Source organism: Pogoniulus pusillus, chromosome 25 (genome assembly GCF_015220805.1).
Source record: "Pogoniulus pusillus isolate bPogPus1 chromosome 25, bPogPus1.pri, whole genome shotgun sequence".
Lineage (NCBI taxonomy): Eukaryota > Metazoa > Chordata > Aves > Piciformes > Lybiidae > Pogoniulus > Pogoniulus pusillus.
The window spans coordinates 1095092-1122902 of record NC_087288.1 but is presented as its reverse complement, the minus strand read 5'-3'; the positions used below and the strand labels follow the sequence as shown (position 1 = coordinate 1122902).

Here is a 27811-nt window from a genome sequence, read left to right as displayed (position 1 = left end):
GAGACACAGCATTGTCTTAATCTCTCTCTGAGTGCACACACACACACACACATACACCCCCCAGCTGAGTGTGATGGCAGCATTTCAGTCAGTTCCCAGTACGGCTAAATAAATAAGAGAGTGGATCTGCTCGCGGAAAGGATCAGGCACTCAGATTAACAAATAAACGAATAAATACGTTTTTCTTTTCTAGGGAGGAGGGAGTTAAAGAAGGGCCACAGCGGCTTACGGTTGCCCATTTGGGAATAGGGAGGGGGGAGGAAGCCTCTTCGCCTTGCAAAGCAAAGGGGCGTTTAGTTTGGATATTCCCCAAACTGATCTTCTAGGTGACATCGGAGTTTAGCCGAACATAGACGGCGCCATCACTCCACTGATTTATGGCGTTTTTTTCCTCCCCCCTCCAACAAGAAGCCCCCACTGCCTTCTCTGGTTTTAACTTCCCATTAACCTAACAGCCATCCTCACCCCCCCATCCCCTCCGCCTTTCCTCCCCTCCAAAATCCACCACCCCAACCCTCCCCCCTATCGTGCACAAACCTCAGGTTTTTCTCGCTGGAAACGACTCTGAGGGATGCAAAGCCCTCCGCAAAACGGACTTGTCTTAACTTTCCAACTGCAGCGCTAAGTGAATGCGGAGATCATGCCGGATCCGCTGTCTCCTCTCCTCGCTATCCTTCAGCAACAAGCCCGTGTCCGCCCCCCCCCCCCCGCCACCGTCCTCCTCTGCCGCTTCCTCCTCCTCCTCTCCCCTGAAATCCCATGCTAAAAAAGCTTTCCGGTTGTAATCCCTGGAAATGGGGGGAAATGGAAATGCCACCACCCCATGCCCCCCAGGCACCCATCCTTACCTTCCACTCCGAAAGCTGTCAGGCTGTTCCTCTAACAGACGAGCACCTCAGGCACACGTCCCAGCAACAGCGACGGAGAGATTCCCCTTCTGGCGGAGGCACCGGTTCCCATTTCCCCCCCCCCCCCAGCTCAGCTTCCACAACCAAGATTTAAAAGGTTCCAACAATCAAAAATTAAAAATTAAAAAAAAAAAAAGGAAAAAAGGCAAACCAAAACCATCACAAAAACAAACCCCGCAGAGAGAACCCCCCCCTCTCGCACGCCACACGAACGCCCCACTGAAGGAGGGGGGGGAAAAACAAGGCAGCTTCAGCTCCGGCTCCACCAAATCCAACCACATGAAGAAGAGGAGGGGGGGGATAAACAAAAAACACACCGAAAAAGCCCCAACCAAACCAGCGAGGCTGCAGGGGGGTTGTGTGTGTGAAAACGGAAGCGTCTCAGCAAGCGAAGGGGGAGGTTTTTTGATTGTTGTTGGGGTTTTTTAACTTGAAACGAAAGTCTCGGCACAGCGACCCGGTGAGCGGCGATGCCAGGCGAAGGCGACGGTCTGAGGGCAGGAGTAAGGCTCGGGTGCAGGTTTGTTGCTGGGTTCTCGGGTGGTGATTGCTAACGGACTTACTCCTCTTTCCTCCCTCCTCCTCTTTCCCCCCTCCCTCAGGCACTAATGGTCGGGCAGCGGCGGCGGATTTTTGGGAGGGGGGGAGATGTTGGAGAGGGGGGAGGGTGTTTGGATCCTTGGCTGCCGATGTCGGGAAGCGGTGTGAGCGCCGGGCGGGCAGGGAGTACTGAGGGAGCGCGTTCCCGCCGCTGCCTCTGTGTGCGTGCGTGTGCGCGCCTCCGCCCGACAGCCTTCTGTGGGGGCCGCTGTCTCAGGGGGTCTGTGTGCGCGCCCCCGCGCACAGTGGCGGTGGTGGGGCGGCTTATGCGCGCCCCCGAGCTCTGCTCCGCGCGTGTGCGAGGCGATCCCACATCCCCGCACACCTCCCCCGTCTCCGCTCCCCGTTTCCCACACGGAGCGCGGCCCCGCAGCGCCTTTCCCAGCGCCACGGCAGCGGCACGTCGTTGTGCGCGTCCGGGAGGGAGGATTTTGTGGCCTGGATTGGCAGCGCCGGGGCTGGCTGCGCTCCGGTGTCGCGGGAAGCGCCGGGCGGGGACGGAGGGCAGCGGGGACGGCGGGAAGCGCGCGCTGCAGCCGCTGCCTCGCGGTCTTTGCTCCACGGCGCGCATCGTGCGCCTCCGCCTCCGCCTCCGCCTTCCCCTTCCCCTTCCCTTTCCCCTTCCCCTTCCCTTTCCCCTTCCCCTTCCCCTTTCCCCGCCAGTCGCAGCCCCGAGAGGTGGCAGCTGGGCACGGCGCTGCACACCAAGCGAGGCAGGGCTCTGAGGGCAAACCCTTTCCAACGGCAAACAATGGCAGTTTGCTGGTGAGGATGCAGTTGCCGCCGCGTTCGTTTCCCTGGCACGGATAAGGCTGTGGCCCGGATCGTGGCTCGGCGCCTTCCCCCGGCCGGCGCTGCGCCGCAGGTGCCACAGGGCCCCACCGCTGGCAGGGACGAGCAGCCGCCGGCTACTGCCCGCCGCACGGTTCCCGGTGAGGGGAGAAGCGCTGCCCTCCGCTCCGGGTGGCTCTGGTGGTTTGAGGGGCGACGGCTGCTGAAGGAGCCGCGCTAGGGGAGGGCGAGGCCGAAGGACGGGGAAGGTTGGCGGTTGGAGCCGCGCCGCACGGCAGGCAGGCACCCCCTACTCCCTAGCCTCCTCCGTTTCATTTCAGTGCTGGTAGGTGGGTTCGGAGATTTCATTTTCTCCCCTCCGGCTCTGTCTCTCCTGCTCTGCAGGGCGGCTTGGGTTGTCCTCTGGCCCTTCCCGATGGCGGGAGAGATCAGGGCAGCCTACACGACAGCAGCTATCTGGCGTGAAAATGAGGAGATGACATTTTAATAAACACCGCTGTCAGTCAGCAGCTCGCAGCCAGGCTGCTGTGTGCTCCCACCGCTCAGCAGGACAAAGCCACTGCCCAGCCGCCGTGCTCCGGCTCCCTGGTAGAGCCCCTCCGTCCTTTCAGACTTCACCTGAACCCTGCCTCTGTGGGTTTGAACCCGCCCTCACACCCACCCCCATCAAACGAGAGCTTTAGACTCCTGGGCAGTGTCCAAAGCAATCAGTCCTCAAACAGTTTTCTCCCCTGAGTCCCTCCTTAGCTCCTGCAGGGTTTGAGTTCCAGCAGTACAGAGCTTTTACGATGACCATTACACGCCGCACAAATTCTGATCAGAGGTATTACTGGTCACAAACCACTTCTGGCCAAAGTCAATGAAAATGCAGTTATACAGTTTTTACTCTATTTTCCAGAGAAATAAGCTGCAAAACACAGCTGTGCTGGCTTCTCTGAATGTCACAGGATGGCACAGAATGGTAGTGGTTGGAAGGGACCTCATGAGATCACCTAATTCAAATCCTCAGCTAGAGCAGGATCATCCAGAGTAAATCACACAGGAAGATGTCCAGGTGGGTTTGAAATGCCTCCAGAGAAGAAGACTCCAGAACCTTTCTGGGCAGCCTGCTCCAGGGCTCTGCCACCCTCCCAGGTGAAGAGTTTCCTTCTTATGTTTACATGGAACCTCCTGTGTCCCAGTCTGCACCCACTGCCTCTTGTCCTGTCCCTGGACACCACTGATAAGAGCATGGCTCCATCCTCCTGACACTCTTTAGATCCTGATAAAATGAATGAGATCCCCTTCTCAGCCTGATCTTCTCCAGCCCCAGCTCTCTCAGCCTTTCCTCACAAGGTAGATGTTCTAAGCCCCCAACATTAATACTTTATGCCCTTGTTGTCAAAATAAAACCAAAACATGTCAACTCAAACCAAGGCAAGTGTGAGAGATGTGTGTGGTCTTCACCCAGCAAACACAACACAGTGGAATCTGGACTATGCTTGCCTCAGAGATTATTGCATCTGGTGACCCTTTTTGTTATCTGAGGGTGATCATCACATTGCCTGATACAAGGTCTGGGGAAGAGAAGGCTGAGAGGGGATCTGATCAATATTTATAACTCTTTGAGGGGTGGGTGTCAAGATGAAGATGCCAGACTCTTTGGTGGTGCCCAGTGATAGGACACAGAACACAGGAGCTGAAGCACAGGAGATTCCACCTCAACATGAGAGACTTCTTCATTCTAAGAGTGATGGAGCCCTGGAGCAGGCTGCCCAGAGAGATAGTGGAGTCTCCTCTATAGACCATCAAGACCCACCTGGGTATGTTCCTGTGTAACCTGCACTAGGTGATCCTGCTTTGGCAGGGGGGTTGGACTGGATGATCTTTAGAGGTCCTTTGCAACCTCTACCATTCTGTGGTTCTCTGAGGGAGGTGTGTTTCACTCACCTGTTGACACGAGCAGAACAATTCCAAAGCGTGGCATTTAAATACCTTTTTCACCCCCTTCATGAAGCACTTGAGGGTACATCAGAAAAAAACCCACATCCCAGATGAACTCTTTTCTTTGTTTCTTAAGGCACTGGGAAGTTGTAACTCTTATGAGTCATGGCACTGCTGGAGACAAGGACCTCTTGTCTACAAACTGCAGGACAAGATGGGAGTTGCACAGGTCAATACTCAGGTAAGCTGTGAGAACTGAGGAACAGAAGGGATGGCAGCACAGAACACTGCATTTTTCTCCTCAAAACCTGTTGCAATCAGACGTTTTAATTTCTGGAGCTAACTAACCTTTTAAAGCAGACAAATATTTATGATCCTCTTGTAGGTGCCTTTCTACTTGACCTGAGACCAACGACAGAAATAATACATTTGATGGGTGTCATGCAAACTAGGGGTGTACTCAGCACTGATGAGATGATCATAAGACAGAGATACAACAAGGGGTGGTGAGACACTGGAACAGGGTGCCCAGAGAGGTTGTGGCTGCCTCCTTCCTGGGGGTGTTCCAGGCCACCTTGGAGATGAGACCTTGAGCAGCTGAGTCTAGTTGAGAGGTGTCCCTGCCCATGGCAGGGAGGTTGGAGGAGATGATCTCTAGGGTCCCTTTCTATGGCTGTCTGGATCACAGAGTGTTTGCTGAGGGGGCTGTCGGAGCTGGGTGGCCCATGTGGTGCCATCTGCACTACAGAGAAAGTATCAAGGCAGTGAGAGAAGTGTTACATTGCTCGGCAGTGCCGTGGTGGGGACAGGCACAACATAAGTGAGTGCTAAATTTATAGTGCTGCTTTCTAGACTTGATGGGATTGTTTCAGCAAGGTTGGGCTTGATCCAAACTAGGAAAGAGGGAGGAGAGTAATATTTTTAAGTAATTTCTGTATTAGTGAGAAAAATGAGGCTTACCCAGTTTAATATGTTGGATGGAATAAATTAAAGGGTTTGGTTAGTTGATTTTTCCCTCCTTCTAATCTACAGTAGCACTTTGAGTTCTTTGGTGTCTTGGTCACAGCAGCTAGGTGATTTCAGTCACAGGTTCACAGATTGTGTTGGGTTAGAAGGGAACATCAAGGTCATCTTGTCCAGCCTCCCTGCAGACAGCAGGAACATCTCCACTAGAGCAGGCTGCACAGGGCCAGAATAACTCTGACCTTGAGTTTCTCCAGGGATGGGGCCTCAACCACATCCCTGGGCAACCTGTTCTGGTCTCTCCCCACCCTCACTGTGCAGAGCTTCCTCCTGATGTCCAAGCTAAATCTCTCCGTCTCTAGTTCCAAACCGTTGCCTTCATCCTACCACACAGGCCCTTCTGAGCAGTCCCTCCCCAGATACTGAATGTAGCTCTAAAATCTCCCTGGAGCCTTCTTTTCTCTGGGCTGAATAGTCCCAACTCTTTCAGACTGTCGAGGTTTTAGTGGACACAGCACAAAATTCCACACGACTGGAACTGGAACTGACATTTTTGGTGGCAGTTTTTAGAAGGGAGGTTCAGGTTTTAAGGCAGTGGGGCTCTGGAGAGCAGGCTGTTCTCTCACTCAATCATCTGTCACCCTTAGGGGGCTTCTCTTGAAATCAAGGTCACTTGCAGCATGCAGTGTCACTCCTTTCAGCAAGTGGAAGCCAGTCAATCACCGGCACTGAAGGCACAAATAACAAAAGTTGAAAAATCATTACAATTAAAAATTCTGTGAAGGCTTTCACACTTGACTCTTGGCTGTTTATTGCTGGCATCATGTTTCACTGACTGCAGAGCTGGATCATGGACTCACAGAATCATTTTAGTTGGAAAAGCCTTCCCTCCATGGAGGTGTTCAAGGCCAGGTTGGATGAGGCCTTGAGCGACCTATTTTAGTTGGAGGTGTCTCTGCCTATGGCAGGGGGTTGGAACTGGCTGAGCTTTGAGTCCCCTTCCAACCTAAACCATTCTGTGATTCTATGATCACCCAGTCCAACCAGTCTCTAACTTTGCCAAGGCTGGTTTAAACCACGTTGCTCAGCACCACATCTCTGCTCTTTGGAGCACTTCCAGGGATGGGACTTCAGCCATCTCCCTGGGCAGCCTGTGCCAGCCTTTGAGAATCCTCTCAGTGAAAAAAAAAATCCTCTAATAGTCAGCCTAAATCTATGAAAACAAAACCTTTTGTTCCTCAAAGAGAGTGACTGCAAACTGGAAATAATTTCATACATTTGTTCCTATTTTCTGCTCCAGTATGTTGGACATTGTGATGGGACAGGCATGTACCAGAGAGCGTACAGCAGAGGCTACAAGGATGAAGGGACAGGGACATCTGTCTGCTGAGGAGAGTCTGAGGGCCCTGGGGCTGGTTAGCCTGCAGAAAAGAAGGCTGAGAGGAGATCTTATTAATGCTTATAAATATCTGAAGGGTGAGGGGCAAGGAGAAGGGGCCAGGCTCTGTTCAGTGGTATCCTGTGACAGGACAAGGGGCAATGGACACAGGGGAATACAAGAAGCTGCACCTCAACATGAGGAGAAACTTCTTCATTCTAAAGGTAATGGAGCCCTCGAGCAGGCCACCCAGAGAGGTAATGGAGTCTCCTTCTCTGGAGACTATATCAAGACCCATCTGGCTGTGTTCTTGTGTGACCTGCCCTGGGTGATCCTGCTTTGGCAGGGCAATGGACTAAATGATCTCCAGAGGTCACTTCCAACCCCTACCATTCTATGATCCTGTGTTCCAACTCTTACCTGCTGCCTTCAGATTCCAAGTGAGTTTCAAGAGCATGGAGTTCCTCTCTGTCATCAAGAGGAAATATGAATTTAATAACTCACAGACTACATCCTGCCTCCTCCATTTTCAGTATCTTTTGCAAAAGGATGTTGTTCTATTGGAACTCTTATTAGCCAGGTGATTTGTATTTTCATAACCAGTTAATTAATAATGCAGCACCAGCAGACAGTCTAATGGAGGGGCAGGAGTGATTAAAAAGTTCCCCTTTGATGTGGAAAAATGTCAGGGGAGGGGTTAGGTTTTCATGGAATCACAGAACATTAGGGGTTGGAAGAGACCTCGACAGATCATCCAGACCTGCACCCCTGCTAGAGCAGGATCACCCAGGGCAGGTTACACAGCAACACATCCAGGTGGGTCTTGAAAGTCTCCAGAGAAGGAGACTCCACAGCCTCTCTGGACAGCCTGTTCCAGCCTTCCAGCACCCTCACACAAAGGAGTTTTTCCTGATGTTGAGGTGGAACCTCCTGGGTTCCAGCTTGTACCCACTGTTCCTTGTCTTGTCACTGTGCACCAGCAAACAGAGCCTGGCACCTTCATCCTGACACCCACCCCTCAGATATTAATAAACATGGGTCCCCTCTCAGCCTTCTCCTTTCCAGACCAAACAGCCCCAGGGCTCTCAGCCTTTCTTCACAGGAGAGATGTTCAAGTCCCCAGTCATCCTTGTAGCTCTCTGTTTGACTCTCTCCAGCTGGTCCCTGTCATAGAATCATAGAATCAACCAGGTTGGAAGAGACCTCCAAGCTCATCCAGTCCAACCTATCCCCCAGCCCTATCCAGTCAACTAGACCATGGCACTAAATGCCTCATCCAGTCTTGTCTCTCCTGAACTGGGGAACTCCAAACTGGACACAGTACTCCAAGTGTGTTCTCACCAGGGCAGAGCAGAGGAGCAAGAGAAGCTGCCCAGACCTGCTGGACAGACTTTTCTCAATGCAGCCCAGGATGCCAGTGGCTCCACATGCAGTCTCCAGATCGGTTCCTATTTCCTGGCAGGACTCCTTTGGCTCGCTTGATTCCATACATCTCGTTATCCATGCAAGCATCTAGTTCTTTTCCATCTTACTTTCCTAGCTAAACATCATGAAATAATGAGTCCCCCAGCAGAACTGTGGAAAGTGATGTCTATCACTTCTCTTCAGGTTGCTGCCTTTGGACTCAATTACGTGTCACCGTGTTCTTGCGTGAAGAACCCTGCTTCCTTCTGGCAATTAAGGCACGTTTTCCTTATCCTGCCTCTTCATTTGCTCCTTCAGATAATTCCAGTTCTTCCAATCAATTTCCACAAACCCAGGCTTTCGAAGGAGTGTCTGTCTTGTCATTTTTTCTCTGGTATCTCTCTAAGATGTGGAAAACACTGCAGAGTAGTTCATGGAATCAGAGAGTCGTGGAATTGTTTTAGTCGGAGAGGGCCTTTAGGATTATCAAGGCCAGCTGCATCACTGCTATATATAACATTGACTTTATCAGCTCAGCCCTCCTTTTGGTTCAGTTTGATGTCTTGCATCTTCTAACAGCTGCTACACTGAGTAGAGCTCCTCAGTTGGCTGTTCCCTTCTCTTCTTTTTATTGGCCTCCTGTAAGAAAATTGTCATAGAGTCATAGAATGGTTTAGGTTGGAAGGGACCTCAAAGCTCATCCAGTTCCAAAACCCCCAACAAAGGCAGGGACACCTCCCACTAGAATAGGTCACTCAGGGCCTCATCCAACCTGTCCTGGTCTTGAACACCTGCTCCACAACCTCCCTGGGCAACCTGTTCCAGTGTCTCACCACTCTCACTGTAAAGAACCCTTTCACAGGATATTAGGAGTGGGAAGGGACCCAAGGAGGTCATCAAGTCCAACCCCCCTGCCAGAGCAGGACAATCCTATCTAACACAGATCACACAGGAGCACATCCAGGCAGGTCTTGAAAGGCTCCAGAGAAGGAGACTCCACAACCTCTCTGGGCAGCCTGTTCTAGTCTCTGTGACCCTTACAGTAAAGAAGTTCCCCCTTGCGTTGAGCTGGAACCTGCTGTGCTGCAACTTACACCCACTGCTCCTTGTCCTATCCCAGGGAGCAGTGACCAGAGCCTGTGTCCCTGATCCTGGCAGCCTTCAGATACTTAGAAACATTTATCCAATCCCCTCTCAGTCTTCTCTTCTCCAGACTAAGCAGCTCCAGGTCCCTCAGCCTCTCCTCATCAGCCATGCCCTCCAGTCCTCTCATCATCCTCATAGCCCTCCCCTGGACCCTCTCCAGCAGATCTCTGGCCCTCTTGAATGGGGGAGCCCCAAACTGAACACAGTATTCAAGATGGGGTCTCAGCAGGTCCCTGAATCTACCCATTCAATTATGGCATCATAAAATGCTACCAGGTTAGTTAAGCATGACTTCCCCTTCCCTTTCCTAACATCTAGTTTGAATCTCCCCTCTGCCAGTTCAAACCCATTACCCCTCATCCTGTCATTACAAGACCTTGTCAATAGTCCCTCCCCAGCCTTCCTGTAGTCCCCCTTCAGATACTGGAAGGCCACTCCAAGGTCTCCTTGAAGAGGACTTGTCAAGGAGTTTAAGCAGATTCAATAAATAAAGGGCATGGAACTGCTGGAGCAGGTCCAGATGATCAGAGGGCTGGAGACCCTCCCCTATGGGGACAGGTTGGGAGAGTTTGGGCTTTTAAGCCCAGAGAAGAGAAGGCTCTGGGAATACCTTAGATCAGCCTCCCAGGGCATGAAGGGGGCTTAAAAGAAATCTCAAAATGGACTTTGTTACAAGCGCTTGGAGTGATAGGACAAGAAGCTGGAACAACCTCTACTCTTTCAGCCTCTTCCCACAGGGGAGGTGCTCCAGCCCTCTGATAATTTTCATCTCCAGTCCCACTCCAGCAGGTCCATGTCCTTCTGGTGTTGGGGGCCTCAGATCTGGCCACAGTACTTCAGGTGAGATCTCTCCACAGCATGTATAATGGTTGTCACTGCAGAACAAGCTCCTTCCTAGCTGCTGGTGGCCCACACTCTGCTGGTGAGATTCTCACGAGTTCTGCTGTTGGGTGACTTTAAAGCTAGGAAGACCTCATTGCAGTCCTTACATGTGGGCTCTACCCTAAGCTTCCCCAAATTAATTGGAGAATATTGATGCAAAGATCAAAACCAAAACAAGGGCATTGTTTCTATGTTAATTATCTAAGTGCACTCAAATCCTCTTTCTGCTAGGAGGACCACAAGTATTTAAAAAATGCCCTTTCCTCTCTGCTGTTATTCATCTACTCTAGATTATTGCCTAGGCATTAATCAGATTGAACTGTGAGGAGTAACAGAATGCCCCTCTGGGTTCTTTTGGCTTCCTCTACTGAGAAAGAAATTCAGAGTTAGCACTGAATCCATCGCTAAGGTCCTGCATTTTGCTTGTGTAGTCTGGAGGATCAAAGGATCATGATTCCTGACTACCATGGAGGTGTTCAAGGGTCATGGAATCATAGAATGGTTTGGATTGGAAGGGACCTCCAAAGGTCATCTTGTTGAGGCCCCATCCCTGGAGATCTTCAAGGTGAGGCATAACAAGGCTCTGAGCATCCTGACCTAGTGGAGGATGTCCCTGATGACTACAGGGGGTTGGACTGGATGAGCTTTGGAGGTTCCTCCCAACCCAAATTGTTCTCTGAATCTATGGATGGGTGGGAGGCCTGAGACGACAGAAATGGTAGCTACACTAAAGATGTTATACCTACTGCTAGGAGTAACAGGGCTTCCTCAGCCTTGAAGTCTAACCACGTTCCTAGTCATCTCCTCATGAAATGCTTTTACTTAATGATCTTGAAGGTCTTTCCCAACCTTACTGACTATGATTCTACAATGGCAATAATATCTGGCTGCACTGAAATTGGTTTTCTGGATTCTTTTCCTTCCTTCCTTCCTTCCTTCCTTCCTTCCTTCCTTCCTTCCTTCCTTCCTTCCTTCCTTCCTTCCTTCCTTCCTTCCTTCCTTCCTTCCTTCCTTCCTTCCTTCCTTCCTTCCTTCCTTCCTTCCTTCCTTCCTCCCTCCCTCCCTCCCTCCCTCCTTCTTCCTCTCCCTCTCTTCCTCCCTCCCTCCCTCTCTTCCTCGCTTCCTCCCTGCTTCCCTTCCCTGCCTCCCTGCCTGGCCTGCCTTTTCTCTGCCGCAGGTGTATCCCAGGCGGTTTATCGCAGCGCCAGCCCCAGCCCCTGCTGGTGAGTGATTTACTGGAGCTGCACAACCTCCCCTTCTCTGTGAACACTGCTGACTGTTAGCACAGTAAATTTCAGTGGTGGCACTGAAGTCAGCAGATCTATGCTGAATTAATCAGGGTGGAATCTGGCCCTAAGACTCATAAATGATAAAGTCCTCTTTGTGCTTGCACAGGCTCTAGATAGATGGCTCAGTGCAGGTTCCTTCAGACTCTCCTAACTGCACATTCCATTTCTTTTAGAGGGTGTTGCCTTCACATGGAGTGACTCAGCTTAAAAACTGACATGGTCTTGCACTTGAGACATCTAATCAGGGTAAAATTTCCTATTAGACTCGCCATGAAATGTTGACTTTTCAGTCTATAGAGCTCAGAATGACCATCTGATCTCCCATCAGTTTAGCCTGAGGTCAGATATTCCAACTGTACCTGTGCCAGAACTTGCTATCTGGAGAATCTCAGAACCATAGAATGGCTTGAGATGGGAGGGACCTTAAAGATCACCCAGTTCCAACTCCCCTGCCACGGGCAGGGACACCTTCCACTAGAACAGCCTCATCTAGCCTGCTCTGAAATACTTCCAGGGACAAGGTGTCCACAGGTTCTCTGGGCAACCCATTCCAGTGTCTCACCACCTTCCACGTAAATACACCTTAGGAGCTCCTTGCAGTAGTAAAACTTAATTTGTTGGTGATGCTTCCTGCTATGTGATGAATATGAATTAACAGTCAAAGGAAATGAACTGGAAATAGGATCTATAATGTGTATTAATAGAAGCTCTTATTTCCTTCCAAAGACATTCTCTGAAGCGTTGGTTTAGCAGCAGACCTGGGAGAGAGAGATTCATAGGGTTGCAGATTGGTTTAGATTGGAAGGGGCCTTAGGGTTCCAGCACTAGCAACTGGTCCTTGTTCATTGAGTTGCCTGGCTGCATGCACATGGAGCATCACCAGTAACACAGGTGGCTCTGCAAGGGCAGTGGAAGGTGTTTGAATCTACCTGAGCATCTGATAGCAAGTTCAGCTTCGGAGCACTCACCAACGCCTGTGGGCTCCTGCTTGTTGAGGCCAATGTTCATCTAGGTACAAACACTTCTGGATGTGGATAGTGGGCATGGTGTGTTGGGTTGGTGGTCTTGGAGAGGATCACAGAACTGGTTTAGTTGGAAAAGCCCTCTAAGAGCATCCAGTCTGACCATCGACCCAACGTCACCATGGCCCTTAAACCATGACCCCAAGTGCCATGGACACAGTGTCTTGGATGTCTTTAGGACTGGGGACTCCACCACCTCCCTGGGCAGCCTGTGCCAATCCCTGGCCCCTCTTGCAGTGAAGAATTTTCTCCTAATCTCCAACCTAACCCTCCCCTGGCTCAATTCTAGGCCATTTACTCTTGTTTAACCACCTGGTACAAGGAAGCAGAGCCCAACCCCCACCTCACTGCAGCCTCCTCTCAGAGAGCTGCAGAGAGAAATGAGCTCTGCCCTCAGCCTCCTCTTCTGCACACTGCACACCCCCAGCTCACTCAGCTGCTCCTCCCCAGCCCCATTCTCCAGATCCTTCACCAGATCTGTTTCCCTTCTCAGGACCCACTCCAGCACCTTAATGTCCCTGGAGTGTGGCCACCAACACTGAAGGCTGCATTTGAGTTGCAGCCTCACCAGTGCTGAGCCTAGGAGGAGAATCACTTCCCTACTCCTGCTCACACTATTGCTGATCCAGGCCAGGAAGCTCTTGGCCTTCTTGGCCACATGGGCACACTGCTGGCTCATTTTCAGCCCAGCACCTCCAGATCTTTTTTTACAGGGCCACTTTCCAGCCACTCTGCCCCAAGCCTGGGGGTCATAACCTAAGTGAATCGTAGAATGGAATCACTAAGTGCCCCAGCCAGGCTTGGCTTCAACACCTTCAGCCACACAGACTCCACCACCTCCCTGGGCAGCCCATTCCAATGCCAATCACTCTCTCTGACAACAACTTCCTCCTAACATCCAGCCTCAACCTGCCCTGGCACAGCTTGAGGCTGTGTCCCCTTGTTCTGTTGCTGGCTGCCTGGCAGCAGAGCCCAACCCCACCTGGCTACAGCCTCCCTGCAGGCAGCTGCAGGCAGCAATGAGCTCTGCCCTGAGCCTCCTCTGCTGCAGGCTGCACACCCCCAGCTCCCTCAGCCTCTCCTCACAGGGCTATGCTCCAGGCCCCTCCCCAGCCTTGCTGCCCTGCTCCAAACACCTTCCAGTACCTCAACATCTCTCTTGAGATGGCACCACTAGTGACAACTGTCAGCTGGATGTGGCACCATCCACTACCGCTCTCTGGGCCCAGCCCTCCAGCCAGTTCTAGACCCAGGGGAGTCATCCCTTGTGCAGGAGTCATCCCTTGGCTTTGTTAAACCTTGGCCTATTGATCCAGCCTGGCCAGGTCCCTCTGCAGAGTCTTCCTACCCTCCAGCACATCAACACTGCCACCCAATTTACAAGCTGACTGAGGGTGCCTGGACCCCTTCAACCAGCTCACTGAGAAAGGCATTGAAGAGAACTGTCCCCAGCATTGAGCCCTGGGGAGCACCACTGGTGACCAGCATCCAACTGGATTTAACTCCATTGCCCTCCACACTTTAAGCCTGCCCTTCCAGCCAGTTCTTAACCCAACAAGCTGGAGGTCTTCTTCAACCTTAATAGTTCCTTACATGATGTATGAAGACATGCAGGCAAGGAGGAGCATTACCTGAATGCTCACTTTTCTGTGCCAGGAAGAAATTGGGTTATGAATATTTGCATCTCATGAGAACGTGAGATCAGAGGCTCTAGAACTGATCCAAAAAGGAGGAGGTCTGTAAGAAGACCCCAGAAATATAAATGAATAAATCAAGGTATTTATGCTGTTGCTCTCCATAAACTTCATTCTCTTTGTGATTCTTAGCATTAGATTCCTGCCTCTGCTTTCTTTGCTGTGGCTCATGCAAAGGCTTTTTAAAGTAAGTAGGTCACCCTGAGAAAAGGAAGCCATCCAATGTAAATAGTTTCAAACACTTCTATCGGGCTGCCTGTTCAGAAGTGACACAGGGCTGAAAGAAAAGGAAGAAAGTCATTAGTCTGTTTTCAGCCAAGTGCTTCATTATTGTCATCTTCCTATTGTAGTTTCAAACGTGAGGGAGGAGGAGGCTGAGGAATATTTCACCACGACACCGCTGAAATCTGATAATCAGATACAGCAACAAGGAATTGTCCTCCAGATGCACTGACAAGAAGTTGTTCCCATCTCATCTCTCTTTTCCTCTCTCTGCCTCCTCTGGCATCTTTCAGTCTGCTTAAGGCCAATCCTTTCATCCTCTTTACAGGCTCTTGCCTCATCTTTATTTTTTTCCCTTTTTCTTACAGAGTTCTTGCACTGATTTGTCTCTCTCAACCACCTCTGTCCATTGCTCAGGGTTTCTTCTCGTGCTTCTCTTGTTCCTTTGTCACAGGCTTCTCAGAAGCACCTCTACCATCAGAATGTCTTCCATACTCTGCTTTGGATGTTAGGAACAAGTTCTGCACCATGAGGTTGCCAGAACACTGCAACAGGTTACCCTGTTGAGGCTTCATCTCTGGGGGTATTCAAGGTGAGGCTCAGCAGGGCTGTGGGCAGCCTGCTCTAGTGCAGGATGTCCCTGCTAACTGCAGAGGAGCTTGGACTGAAAGAGCTTTGGAGGTCCCTTCCAACCCAGCCCATTCTGTGATTCAGCTGAGCATGTGGGACACATCAAGAGCAGGATTCTGCTCTCATCTACAATTTAATCTGGCACAAAGACACTAAGAGGAGCTGAGTTATTGCCAGGATACTCAGCTCAGGGTTTGCAGTGTTGATAGGGCCAACTGAATATTTGGCCACTGCTGTGAAATCATGGAATCATGGAATGCTGATCAGGAGGGTGGGACCAGGCTTTGTTCACTGGTGCCCTGTGACAGGACAAGAGGTAATGAGCACAAATTTGAACATGAGAAGTTCCATCTAAACATGAGGAGGAGCTTCTTTAACTGAAGGGTGATGGGGCCCTGGAGCAGGCTGTCCAGAGAGGTAGTAGAGTCTCCTTGCCTGGAGACTTTCCAAACCCATCTGGATGTGTTCTGTGTGACCTGCCCTAGGTGAACCTGCTCTGGCAGGGCAGTTGGACTGGATGATCTCTGGAAGTCCCTTCCAACCCCTGCCGTTCTGTATTTCTCAGTACCCTTCTGCACCCCAGACCTCACAGAACTACCCCATCACTGGCATATGGGTTGGAATTAATCTCTCCAGTTCTGGACAGATTGCTAAAATGTAGACAGATGGAAGATGTCTGAAATGGAGATGTCTGTATGTGGGCTGCTTAGTCTCCTAGCATGGTCAAGAAATAGAAACAGGTGCTTCTAGGCTGTTTTCCATTTCATCTTGCTGTAGAGCTCTGAAGTAATTAAGATGATTCACAGGCTGATAGTTGCCCTTTTCCCTCTGCAGATATAAATGCCTGCAGTTGAAAGAGAAGGCCCTTGTCTGCACTCTATCCTCTAGTGGGTAGCAGACTGGTAGAGGAAATGACCTGTGTTGACTCCTCAGTTTCTTTGGGTATCACCTTCCCTAAGTCACCTTCTGTCTCTACTTTGAATGGGAGTCAAGCCTTTTGCAGAGTTTCTCTGCCATTTGTAATAAGTCATTCTTGAACTGTGCCCTAGAACCTGCCCAGGAGGGTCTCTGGCACAGGAGAGTGTCCAGGTAGGTTTGAAAGTCTCCAGACACAAGGAGGCCCCCCAACCTCTCCAGGCAGCCTGCTCCAGGGCTCTGGCACCCTCAAAGTCAAGAAGCTTTACCTTATGTTCTAGATGGCACCTCCTCCATTCCACTTTGTGCCATTTGCCCTGTGTCCTATCACTGGGCATCCCTGGAAAGAGCCTGGCTTCATCCTCTTCAACTCTACCCTTCAGCTATTGGCCAGCATTGAGAAGATCCTCTCTCAGCCTTATCATTTTCAGGCTAAAGAGCTCCAGATCATAGAAAGGTTTGGGTTGGAGGGGACCTTCAAGATCACCGAATTCCACACCCTCTGCCATGGGCAGGGACACCTTCCACTAGACCAAGTTGCTCAAGGCCTCATCCAGCTTGATTTTGAACACCTCCAGGGAGGGGACAGCTCTCAGACTGTCCTGGTAAGAGAGATGCTCCAGTGCTTGCAGCCTCATTTCTCCCACACAGCAGTGGTATGTGGCTGAAAACCACCACCCAGTTCCTGTAAGCAGCTAGCTTCAGCCACAGGCTTGGCATGGGAGGGCCATGGGCACCCTGGGCTCTGGGATCCTCCATGCCCACAGCTGCCCTGCCCATGAGTGATCTAAAATCCAAAGTATGGCTGACTGACAGCACCTGCTTGGGAATTAGAGGTGTCAGGATTTCAGTGAGCCTTTACCAGCATACCTCAGTTCAAGACGTATGTGGCATATATCCAGTACCTGAAGGGGGCTACAAAAAAGCTGGGGAAGGACTTTTTAGGCTGTCAGGAAGTGCCAGGGGTGGGGGGAATGGAGCAAAGCTGGAGGTGGGGAGAGTGAGGCTGGAGGTGAGGAGGAAGTTGTTGAGCAGGAGAGTGGTGAGAGGCTGGAATGGGTTGCCCAGGGAGGTGGTTGAGGCCCCATGGCTGGAGGTGTTTGAGGCCAGGCTGGCTGAGGCTGTGTGCAGCCTGCTCTAGGGTAGGGTGTCCCTGGGCATGGCAGGGGGGTTGGGACTGGCTGATCCTTGTGGTCCCTTCCAACCCTGACTGATTCTGTGATTCTATTATATCAGTGTCTATCAATTCCTGGGGGGTGGGTGACAGGATGAAGGTGCCAGGCTCTTTTCAGTGGTGCCCAGTGACAGGACAAGGAACAACAGATACAAGCTGAAATTCAGAAGGTTACACCTGAACATGAGGAGAAAATTCTGTACTTTGAGAGTGGCAAAGCCCTGGAGCAGGCTGCCCAGAGAGGCTGTGGAGTCTCTTTCTCTGGATACTTTCAAGATCTGTCTGGATGTGTTCCTGTGTGACCTGCCCTGGGTGATCCTACTTTGGCAGAGGAGTTGGACTTCATCTCCAGAGGCCCCTTCCAACCTTTAATGCTCTATGATTTTATGGTACCTCAAGTCAAGACAAATCCAGCTCATATTAAGCCTTCTGATAAACAACCTCCTAGCTGTGGAGGGTCTTGCAGGACTCACTGCCTGGTTTTTTCCCTGCTGATCCAGAGAGAACCTTGCTGCTATTCCGTGTTCACTCTGTCTTCTCTGCTGCTGTTCATTAATGCAGTGTTCTTCTGCCTTACTCTCTTTTCCTGAGCTGCTGTCTTCCAACGTGGCTTGACAAGCTTCTTTCAGAGCCACAACCCCTCTGGGGCCAGGCACATGCCTTGTTAGAATTCCAGACGTGCTGTAGCAGTGAGTTTTACCATGCTGGAATAAAACTGAAAGTGAATTCATCAGATATAATGAAACTTTGCTCTAACCTACGTGGCCACAGCTGGGAATGTCCAGGTGAAAGCAGAACAGGCTGATACTGGCAGAATGAGCTGCAGTGGGCTGCTGAGGTCTGAGCTCCTAACTACACAATGCACACGAAGAGCCTCACACTTTAGAAAGTGAGGTTAGAAAGGAATTAGAAAGTGAGGTTAGAAAGGAGTTAGAAAGTGAGACAGAAACTTCACCATACTGTCTTTTTTTTGTTGTTGGTAGTTTAAAAAGTGTACTTTGTGATGCAGTGATGAGTTGAGGGCAGGAAAGTTCTAGAGAGGAATCTGGGCAGGCTGCAGCAGTGGCCCAAGGTTTGCAGTGTGAGATCCAACAAGGCCAAGTACTTGGTCCAGAACTGGGGTCACAGCAACCCCATGAATGCTCCAGGCTTGGGGCAGAGTGGCTGAAAACTGCCCAGCTGAGAAAGACCTGGGGGTGAGGTAAGAGAAGGGGCAATGGTTTGAAAGTGGAGCAGGGCAGAGTTAGGTTGGACAGCAGGAGGAAGTTCTGCACACTGAGAGTGGTGTGGCACTGGAACAGGTTGCCCAGGGCTGTGTCTGAGGCCCTGCCCCTGGAGATGTGCAAGATCAGACTCAACATGGCCCTGAGCAGCCTGATCATGGAATCATAGAATCAACCTAGTTGGAAGTGTACCTGCTGGCTGCAGGAGGGTCGCACAAGATGACCTTTGAGGGTCCCTTCCAACTTGATGCAATCTGTGAATCTTTGTTGGTAAACAGCTGGCTGGAGGTGAGCCATTCTGTGCTTCTGTGCTCCACAGCCTCCCTGGGCAACCTGTGCCAGTGTCTCACCACCCTCACTGCAAACAACTTCTTGCTAACATCCACTTTCAGTCTCCCCTCTGCCACTTTAAACCCATTCCTCCTCATCCTCTCATTACAAGGCCTTGTCAGTAGTCCCTCCCCAGCCATCCTGTAGCTCCCTTCAGATCCTGGAAGGCCACTCCTGGGTGCTAGGTTGGGCTAGGTGAGCTTGGAGCTCTCTTCCAACCTGCTTGATTCACTGATTCTTTCTTCGGGATGAGGGCTGGAAAGTGAAGCAATTCTCCACGAAGCTCCATTTCATGAATGAAGGAATCTCCAGACACTGTGAATGAAGCCAATTTGCATGATTTTACTTTTTTCTCCCCATTATATTTTTTATTATAACTGCTTATTTCAAAATACTTTTCCTCTTTGTTCCATTTCACTCTTCACTCATCTAATGCATTTATGATACCACCTTGAGCAATCACATCTCTTTCAGCTATGGATTTTAGGTGTGTCAAAAGATGTCACAGTAACTCTCTTTATTCTATAGACACTGAGACTTTAAATTACTTTGCCAAGGTAACTAAGGAAGGAACAATAGCAAAAATGAGAACAGAAACTTTTCCTTCCTCCATCCTTCAGCTGCAACCTCTGGAGCTCTGAGTGCAGAGCCATAACAATGGGCGCAGGAAAGCTGAGATGTGTTCAGCAGAAGACATTTAGGGAAATTAAAATCTTCTGTAATAGAAAGGAAATGGATGCCTGGAGCTCTTTGTGCATTTGTATTTATATATGGGGCCTGAAATTGTGCCAGGGGAGGCTTGGGTTGGAGATAGGAGAAAATCTCTACTGAAAGAGTGGTTAGGGATTGGAACAGGCTGCACAGGGAGGTGCTGAATCCTCAGCCTTGGAGGTGTGCAAGAACTGTGTGGACTTGGGGACGTGATTTAATGGCTGTGGTGGGGTGGGGTTGGTGGTTGGACTTGATCTTAGAGGTCTTTTCCAACCAAAAAACTTCTATGATTCTATGCTCCTATGATTCTATAATTCAGTAATTCTTGGTTCTATAATTCTATGGTTCTATAATTCTACAGTTCTCTGATTCTGTGATTCTATAAATCTGATTCTGTGGTTCTGTGATTCTATGTTTTGATGGTTCTATGAATCTATGACTCTATAGTTCTATGGTTCTGTGATTCTCTGGTTCTATAATTCTATGATGTTGTGGTTCTATAATTCTGTGATTCTAGGTTCTGTGATTCTGTGGTTCTATGATTCTGTGGTTCTGTGGTTCTATAAATCTATGATTCTGTGGTTCTGTGATTCTATGTTTTGGTGGTTCTATGAATCTATGACTCTATAGTTCTATGGTTCTGTGATTCTCTGGTTCTATAATTCTATGATTCTATGGTTCTATGATTCTATGACTTAGTGGTTCTATAATTCTATGATTCTATGATCAGCTTTAAGGGCCCTTCCAACTCAACCCATTCTGTGAATGTCTGACAGCTAACCAAAACCTGAAAGCCTTTGCTGGCTGCTGTACAAAGACTAAGCCAGAGTTTGAGTAGATCCAATACTCAGGCTTTTTACAGGGCTCTCCTTCATGTCTTCTGTTGGCTAATTTGTTGGGGTTTTTTTTGGCTAATTGTTCAGATTTTCCTGCTTTCATCTGTTTTTCCTGGCCACTGTTCCAGTAGAAATAGAGGTACCTTTGAAAAGCTGAAACACAGTTGGTTTGAAAGGAGTAGTTTTAAGGGAATCCCTTTCTGCCCATGCAAATATTCCAGGGGCAAATGTTCCTCTGCAATTAAATTGCCACCAACCCCTAAATGAAGAACTCAGTTCCAACTTCTGATGGTGATGAATTTGAGTAAAGAATTATGAATGTCTGTGGTGACCTCTGGTGAGATGGAGAGGTGATTTTTTTTTATATATATATCATAGAACCATAGAATCAGTCAGGGCTGGAAGGGACCACAAGGATCAGCCAGTTCCAACCCCCCTGCCATGCCCAGGGACACCCTACCCTAGAGCAGGCTGCACACAGCCTCAGCCAGCCTGGCCTCAAACACCTCCAGCCATGGGGCCTCAACCACCTCCCTGGGCAACCCATTCCAGCCTCTCACCACTCTCCTGCTCAACAACTTCCTCCCCACCTCCAGCTTTGCTCCATTCCCCCAACTCCTGCCACTCCCTCACAGCCTCAAAAGTCCCTCCCCAGCTTTTTTGTAGCCCCCTTCAGATGCTGGCAGGCCACAAGAAGGTCCCCTGGGAGCCTCCTCTGCTCCAGCCTGCACAGCCCCAACTCTTTCAGGCTGTGCTCACAGCAGAGCTGCTGCAGCCTCTGAGCATCCTCCTGGCCCTGCTCTGGACACTCTCCAGCATCTCCACAGCCCTCTTGTCCCAGGGACTCCAGAACTGGATGCAGGACTCCAGGTGGGGTCTCAGCAGAGCACAGCAGAGGGGGAGAATCCCCTCCCTGGTCCTGCTGGCCACACTGCTGCTGCTGCAGCCCAGGCTCTGCTTGGCTCTCTGGGCTGCAAGTGCACACTGCTGGCTCCTGCTGAGCTTCTCCTCCACCAGCATCCCCAAGTCCCTCTCCTCAGGGCTGCTCTCCAGCCACTCACTGCCCAGCCTGGAGTTGTGCTTGGGATTGTCTTGACTCAGATGCACTTGGTCTTGTTGAACCTCCTGAGCTTGGCTTGTGCCCACTTCTCCAGCCTGTCCTGGTCCCCATATATATATATATATATATATATATATATATATGTATGACACATAACTCTTTAAGAGCATTTGAGTGGATTAGGAGTACTTGAGGGGATAAGAAGCCCCAGAAGTCACTTAGCATTTTGTCTATGAGGTTACCTTACTAATAAATATCTGTAATAAGGAAAGATTTGCAAAATTGGATTTTTGGAGGAGGGTTAGCTGGGATTTTTATAAGCTCAGGGTGTTTTTTTTTTTTATCAAGGACTTAAAAGCAGCCTGAAAGGTCTGACAGATAGGAAATTACCTTTTATTAATCTAAATCACTGATGAAAAGCTGTGGGGGCATTTTCATGTTTAATTTTCTTTGGTGGCATTTCATTTTTATTCTTTTTTTTTTTTTTTTTTTTTTGCATTATTTTGATCAAGTTGCTCTGGTCAGTGAAATATTGATGGTGAGTTATGGACAGTCCCTGTAGGATTAATACTGATTAACTTAATAGGGGAGCTATGTGCAAAATAAGCAAAAGCAAACAAACAACTCAACAAATTGCACAATCCGTCCCTGTCAGCAGTGCCAAGACACAAGTGAAGGACAGCACAGCTCTTTCTCAGTGTCAGCACTTCTGCTTTTGACAAGGTGTGAGCTTTGCTTTGACAGAGAGAAGCCACTTAGCAAATACAGACTCATAGAATCAACCACTTTGGAAGGGACCTCCCTGCCGGTTGCTTTGCAGAGGTAGTGTGGAGAGAGCTGCTACTGGTAGCTTATCAGAGAGGGGGCATTGAGCAGAGCAATTAAAATAAGCATAGATCTGTTTTGGTTGGAGGAGAGCTTTAAGGTCATTGGATTCAACCTAAGACCACCATGCTCATTAAACCAAGTCCTAATGTGCCATGGCCACAGGTTTCTTGAAGATCTCAAGGGGTGGTGATGCCAACACCTCCCTGTGTGGCCTGTGCCAGTGCTTTACCAACATGCTCACATGGCTGGGGGTCTTTAGCAAGTGCCTTACTTTCGTAGAACCATAGAATCAAGCTGGTGGGAAGAGGCCCCCAAGCTCACCCAGCCCAACCTAGCACCCAGCCCTGGCCAAGCAACCACTCTGGCTGTGTTTAGAAGTCGTTTGGATGTGGTGCTTAAGGCTATGGTTTAAGGCTGAACCTTGTAGAACAGGGATAAGGATTGGACTTGATGATCCTGGGGTCTTTTCCAACAGGAATGTGTCTGTGATTCTGTGATCTTTAAGGTCCAAGCCCTTCCATGATATGATTTTCTGATCCATCATCCTGTCCAGCCAGTCTGTAACTCTGCCAAGGCTGGTGCCAAGCCCTGTCCCTCAGCACCACACCTCCAGGGATGGGGATTCAACCACCTCGCTGGGGAGCCTGTGCCAGCCACTGGTAACCTTCTAATCAGTGATAAACAAAGCCAGGAGGTGATGCAGGCACAAAAGAAGCCTGCTTTGCCTTTTGAATTGTTGCAGCTAGGGGAGGTGAGGCCACCCAGCAGCAGAGATTCCCAGCCCTTTTCATATGCACCCAATTTGTGCTCTCTTACTCTGCTTTGGAAAATAAAGAGAACATTATTAATTTTTCATGAATAGCTTCAACTAAATTCCATTCCAATTATCTATTATTCCAAGATCCTTAACCATTAATATGGCAGATATCTGTGTTTTATCTCTTCCAGATGAACAAATTACATTCCTGGTTCAGTGGGATCCATTCATTGGTACCTGAGGCCCAAAGTCCTCCAGGCAGTGTGACAAATCCCCCTCATTTCCCAGAGTGCCAGGTTGTGCATTTGTGTGTCTGATTAAGTTGAGAGATGTGTTTAAAAACACTTGGAAATGCTGCTGTAGCCAGGCAGGCTCCCCATGGCTGCATACCTCAGAGATCTGGGGAGCATTTTGTTATCCAGAGCAAAGTTGGCAATCATTTTCCTCTCCACAAATTGGTGCCAGGTGGTAGCAGAAGGAGAAGATTTCATGTGAAATCCTCTAACCTTTTGTCTGCACCCAGAGGTTTGCCATCACAAAAGCATGTGACATGGAGCTAAAGGGACTCTCTTGCTCTTCAAAGCATGACAGAAAGGGATGGATCCACAGTTCATGGGCAGTCTGTGTGTTGATCCAATCCAATCTTCCTTTTTAATCCAAAGTTTGGAAAAAGAAGGTTCTGCATTCTTGGCAAAATGATGCCAGAGGACTTGGAACTCCATCATCTTTAAGGTCCCTTCCAACCTAAACCATTCTACAAATCTATAGAATCACAGGATCATAGAAAGTCAGGTTGGAAGGGTCACTAAGGATCACAGGATCATAGAAAGTCAGGTTGGAAGGGACCTTAGGGATCACAGGATCATAGAAAGTCAGGTTGGAAGGGACTCTAAGGATCACAGGATCATAGAAAGTCAGGTTGGAAGGGACTCTAAGGATCATAGAATGTCAGGTTGGAAGGGACCCTAAGGATCATAGAATGTCAGGTTGGAAGGGACCTTAGGGATCACAGGATCATAGAATGCCAGGTTGGAAGAGACCCTAAGGATCATAGAATATCAGGTTGGAAGACACCTTAAGGATCATAGAATCATAGAATGCCAGGTTGGAAGGGACACTAAGGATCATAGAATGCCAAGTCGGAAGGGACCCTAAGGATCACAGAATCATAGAATGCCAGGTTGGAAGAGACCTTAGGGATCACAGGATCATAGAATGTCAGGTTGGAAGAGACCCTAAGGATCCTGGCTCATCTGCAGCTCCTCTCTCCCAGCACCCCCAGCTCCCTCTCTGCCTGGCTGCTCTCAGCCACTCTGGCCCCAGCCTGTAGTGCTGCTTGGGGTTGTTGTGGCCAAAGTACAGAACCCTGTCCTTGGCCTTGTTCAGTCTCATCCCCTTGGCCTCTGCCCACCCATGCAGCCTGGCCAGGTCCCTCTGTAGGGCTCTGCTACCCTCCAGCAGCTCCATAGCTGCTCCTAGCTTCACTTGGCCTAGCATTTCTGTTTTGAAGGCAGATGTGAAGAAAAGTTGCTCCCCTGCTTTGCAGGCTGTAAATTCATGTGAAGAATTGACTCCAAAAGAATAACAACAGAAATTATCAATGAACCTGGAAGTGTGAAGTGAAGAAAATTGAAATTTAGCCTCAAAGAAGAGAAAAGAGCTTTTCTCCTGGTGATATCCATTAGGCTTGAAACAAAACCACGAGGCAAATTGAGACACTGAAACAGCAACAACAAAAAGAATCAAAAACAATTTATGAGGTGCAAGCCAAAGAGAAGTTTAAATAATGTAATAGTTCTCTAATAGTTTGAACTTCACCAGCCCTGTGGTTATGGATGGTTGTAATTTTGGGAGGAAGGAGGGGAATTGTGCTTTGTTCAGCTGACAGCACAGCTTCTGTGTCTGCAGATCTGTGCCTGGGAGCAGAATGCTGCTGGGGACTCATCCTGCCTCGAGACTGTCTGGGATTTGAAGGAAAACCAAAGTCCTTTGTGCAAATCAGACAACTGAGTCTTGTAACAGTCAGGTCTTAACTATGGATCATTGAGTCACAGAATGGGTTGGATTGGAAGGGACTTTAAAGATCATCCAGTCCAAACCACCTGCAATGGGCAGGGACACATCCCACCGGCCCAAGTTGCTCAAGGCTTCATCCAGCCTCACCCTGAACACCACTCTTACTGCCAAGAATCACAGAATCACAGAATCAAGCAGGTTGGAAGAGATCTCCAAGCTCAGCGAGCCCAACCTAGCACCCAGCCCTGGCCAAGCAACCAGACCATGGCACTAAGTGCCCCAGCCAGGCTTGGCTTCAACACCTCTCCAGGGACAGTGACTCCACCACCTCCCTGAAGAATTTCTTCCTGATCTCCAGTCACTGGTTCTTAAGCACAGTGTCTTGACTCAATGTTAGGGGGAAGTTGTTGGCAGAGAGAGTGATTGGCATTGAAATGGGCTGCCCAGGGAGGTGGCCATCCCTGGAGATGTTGAAACCAAGCCTGGCTGGGGCACTTAGTGCCATGGTCTGGTTGATTAGACAGAGCTGGGTGCTAGGTTGGACTGGCTGAGCTTGGAGTTCTCTTCCAACCTGCTTGACTCTATGATTCTGTGACTCCAAATCAAGCTGCAGCTGCAAAATAGTGCAGATTAGACAGGTTAGACTTGGCCCATCAGCCTGACCTGTCTGCATCCTACTGCAAAGCTTCCCTACCCTCTAGCAGACTGACACAGACACCCAGCTTGGTGCCATCTGATAGTGCTGCAATACTGGGACAGGCTGCCCTGAGATGTGGTTGAGGTCCCATCCCTAAAGACATCAAGAGCCAAACATGGTGGGGCCCTGGGTGACCTGATCTATTTGGGGGTGGCTCTGCTTACTGCAAGGGGACTTGGAGGAGATGGCCTTTGAGGGTCCCTTCCGCCTGATGTGCTCACTGAGCTCCGCAGCGTGTGGTTGATGAGTGGCAGTGGTGTGTTTGCAAATGTGTCACAACAGACTGAGAAGAAATATTGCCAGAGCAGAACGTTGTCCCCCCCTTTGTGCTCCTGCCAAGTGTTCATTTGCATGGATTTGTCTTTTTGTTCCTATCGCAGGCTTGCAGCTGAGACATTTGTTGGTTGAAGTGCTGCATTATGGTGCTCCTCAGAAGTACATCAACTCTATTGGACAGCTTGGTGTGGAAAGACCTCTTCATCTCCAGCAAAATTGATCCTGTGGCTTCTTTATGTGCGTGCAGAGGCTCTCCAGAGCTGTCTGAAGATATCAGGTGGGGTGGCAGTCCAAATGTCTTTCTCTGCAATCCATTTCTGTACCTCTGCTCACGGAAAATAATAGACTGGAGATTATTTACATGTTCCCATTTTTGGTTTTGCTTCAAGATGTTTTCCTTACACCATAAATTGGCTTTCTCTCCTGGTCAAAAAAAAAACCACCAAAAAAAACCTAGCAAAAAGGCATTTTGTTGCAGGTGTTTATTGCCTTTCTTGCTCTAAATAAATAAATATGAACAAACAGCAAGTTCAACAAGTTCTAAATCAAAGGAGCATGAAAACAGCAGTGAAGTATTTATTTCCTGAAAGAAAATGGTGATAGATTTGTGCCCTTCTTCTCCTTAAGTACTGAACTTTTCACGCAGACTTACATGGAAACAAAACCAAACATTGGAACATCTGATTTGGGGGTGGGGAAAGAGCAACAGCTCCAAAGCAGACTGCAGAGAGAGAGGCAGGTTCTGAAAGTTGTCTTGCATGGTGTCAGAGGAGCAGGGCAGAGTTGGGTTGGACATCAAGAGGAAGCTCTGCACAATGAGAGTGGGGAAATACTGAAGTGTGTTTGAGGCCCCATCCTGGAGATATTTGAGGTCAGGTTTGTTGTGTTCCTGAGCATCCTGCTCCAGTTGGAGGTGTCTGTGCTGCCTGCAGGGGTGCTGGACAAGATGACCTTTGAGGGTCTCTTCCAACCCAGTGTTTACTGTGACTCTGTGGTTTAATGCACATCGTTCTGAGACTGCTCTACGAGTGGCAGACGCTCTCCAGAAGGTACCTCTGGCAGAGCTCTGTGAAAACAAACAACTGCACTCAAATTAGCCCCTCAGGAAGCTGATTTTCTTCCTCAGCCACTGCAGTACGTCTGTCCTTCTCCTCACCATTGCTGGACTGTGCTCAGGCCTACATCCCCTGCCTACAGGTTGCCCAGGGTGACTGTGGATCACAAAATCACAGGATGTGATCTTTGATGGCAGAGGGTTGTGATCTTTGGTGGCAGAGGGTGGAAGCTGGGTAATCTTTAAGGTCCCTTCTAACCCAGCCCATTCTCTGTGTGCATGTTGTCATGCTTCAGGATTTCTTTTAAACTCATTAAAAACCTAAAAAACCTCAATCCCTTGAAGGCAGGAAATGGAAACTCTTCAGTGAAATGAACCCTCCTGCTACCTGCTGCTGCAGACTAATTGCTCACCATCAAGGAACTCTTATCTTTGTTAATTTGGAAATTATTAGCATTGCTTTGCTTATTAGTCTAATTGGGGGTGATTCTTTTCTTCTTTCCCCCCCTCCCCCCCTTCCTTCCAAATTCAAATGCACCATGGGATGCTGGAAAATGAAGAAGAAGTTTAATTATATTTCCAAGGGAAAAGATGTAATTTCGGTTTATACTCTGTGCCTCTCTGGAATGCATCCTTGTGATCATACCAAAAAAGGCAGTTCTGGTGTGTGAGCAAAATAACTGAAAGCTCTGCTGTGTGGGGATGGCTGCCAGGAAGCTGACAGAGCAAGGACTCCTCAGCATCTCACAGTCCATGTTTCTTATAACCTCATTTCAGGTATTTCACTTCAACTTGTTTTCTCCTCTTTCTCCTCTTTCACTCAACTTTCTCCTTGCTAAACCATTCCCTGCTTGACAGTGAGGGTGGCAAAACACTGGCACAGGTTGCCCAGGGAGGCTGTGGATGTCCCCTCCCTGGAGGTGTTCAGGACCAGGTTGGATGAAGCCTTGAACAACCTGGGCTGGTGGGAGGTGTCCCTGCCCATGGTGAGTGGGTTGCAACTGCATTATCTTTAAGGTCCTTTCCAGCCCAACCCATTCTATGATTCTATGATAAAAAAAAAAGAGTGGATGTGGTGCTG

The 27811-nt window shown here is 49.4% G+C and overlaps 1 protein-coding gene and 1 long non-coding RNA gene across 12 annotated transcripts in view; one reads left to right on the top strand and one right to left on the bottom strand.

Annotated features, from left to right (window-relative positions):
* The window catches only part of ADGRB3 (adhesion G protein-coupled receptor B3), a 444111-nt gene extending 442965 nt beyond the window's left edge, over window positions 1-1146 (bottom strand). For 10 of the 11 annotated variants that reach the window (XM_064164125.1, XM_064164131.1, XM_064164132.1 and 7 more), the window contains exon 1: window positions 849-1146. The gene's annotated coding sequence lies outside the window, so the exon portion shown is untranslated. Of the gene's footprint in view, window positions 1-537; window positions 646-848 lie in introns of those variants that run through there. The other variant, XM_064164126.1, reaches the window with a different exon arrangement.
* LOC135186476 (uncharacterized) lies at window positions 1143-25950 on the top strand. Its single transcript, XR_010306970.1, has 3 exons — window positions 1143-1428; window positions 4360-4464; window positions 25781-25950. It is a non-coding gene; the product is annotated as an uncharacterized LOC135186476 (long non-coding RNA).
* The last annotated feature ends 1861 nt before the right edge of the window (window positions 25951-27811 follow it).